This window comes from Halyomorpha halys, unplaced genomic scaffold (assembly GCF_000696795.3).
Source record: "Halyomorpha halys isolate HHAL.00 unplaced genomic scaffold, Hhal_1.1 Scaffold1074.1, whole genome shotgun sequence".
Classification (NCBI taxonomy): Eukaryota; Metazoa; Arthropoda; class Insecta; order Hemiptera; family Pentatomidae; genus Halyomorpha; species Halyomorpha halys.
Genome location: NW_027106021.1, coordinates 117,628 through 119,244, shown reverse-complemented (window position 1 = coordinate 119,244; position 1,617 = coordinate 117,628).

The window sequence follows — 1,617 nt, the reverse complement described above, 5'->3', positions numbered from 1 at the left end:
AATAGCACAATTAAAATATATACTTTATCTAAAAAAAATGGCAGATCCGCATCCCCTAACATGCATTCCTTGCAATTCATTTTAGATATAAAATTTAGTAAGTGTAGAAATAATAAAGAATTTCAACTAAAAATGCAATAAAACTTAAATTTTATAATAAATAATAAGTATACGTTTGGCCCATTTTAGATAAGGTTTTGTTCCTTTTAATTCTATAATTTATAATTTTCTACTGTACACTTATATATAAAAATCTTATTAGTAATTCTGCGTGCATGTTCGATAATAATAATCTAATCTTTTATTATTATTGTTATTATTATATATCCTTTTAATTGTATTTTGTAAATATTTTATATATGTAATATAAAACCATAATTAAAATGTAAACTGCATTTCAAAATGGCAGATGCATTCTCATCCCCGAACTTGCACACAACCCTTGCAAATTTTATAGAAAGGATAGAAATTATTTTTATGAAAATTCCATTATTTCAATTGTGAAATTATTAAAAAAAAAATTAATCAGATGAACAGAGGATTACATTAATATGAACGTGACAATCAAATGCGTTTAATTATTTCACAATACAAACCGAGAACCACATCCAATCGGTGAGCTATGGAGGGGGGGGGGGGGATTGGTTCGGTTAATGCATTATATGTTTACAACTAGACTGCTATCAAATCCTCTAGTTCTTGGCTTAAAAATAATAATTATAATTACTTATAATATAAATTATTTAATTTTTTTTTTAAATAAATGAATTAGTCATTAGAAGACTCGACCACAATAAAATAATCTGATATAAATACATTGTTTTCTTGACCGAAGACCGATCTGAGAAAGACGTAGGTGTAACTCCCACGGTTGTTAGGAATACCTTCGGATAAACAGGTAATAAGAGAAGTTTCTAAATGTCTGGAACATCTGTACGGTATTGTATAACGAGTCTGTTCCGAAAAATTCAATTATATAAAAATTCTATCGGGATTCTTATACGTATAGACAGGCCTTTAGGATATGAAGAGTGCCGGTTGTAAACACCGATATTTAGTAGCAGATTCTGGAAAATAATTCAAACCACGATTGTTACCAAAAGGTAATCTCCATTAAAAAAACATTTCGACGGAGAAAACTTACTAAATGATCTCAGCTAATAACCGGACGTATGACCTAAAAATGCATAGTAATTTAGTAAGTAGTACAACGGAGATTGACTTAATACCTAAAGATAAAATTACTACGGTTAAGAATAGGTTCCTTTTACCTGTTATTCTCCTCATGATGTTTGTTAAATTATCCACGGGACTAAGATGTGTAGCTTATCTATTGAAGATACTTCCTTGTTCGGGCGACAAGCCTTGCATTCCTTCGAGGGTTCTAGGCCCCCGTGTACGACAGGAATACGACACTATCATGCGAACACCACAGCAAACAGAGAAACAACACAACAATAAGAAACAGACCGCACAGTACAGATCGGCAGTTGCTGGCAGACTGAGGTGCGAGGGGTTGTGGCAGAGCGCTCTGGCGGCAGGGTGATCAACTAAGCAAGTTTTAGTTAATGTGGTCGGATCATCTACAGTAAGTCACGCCATCATCAGAAGTCAAAT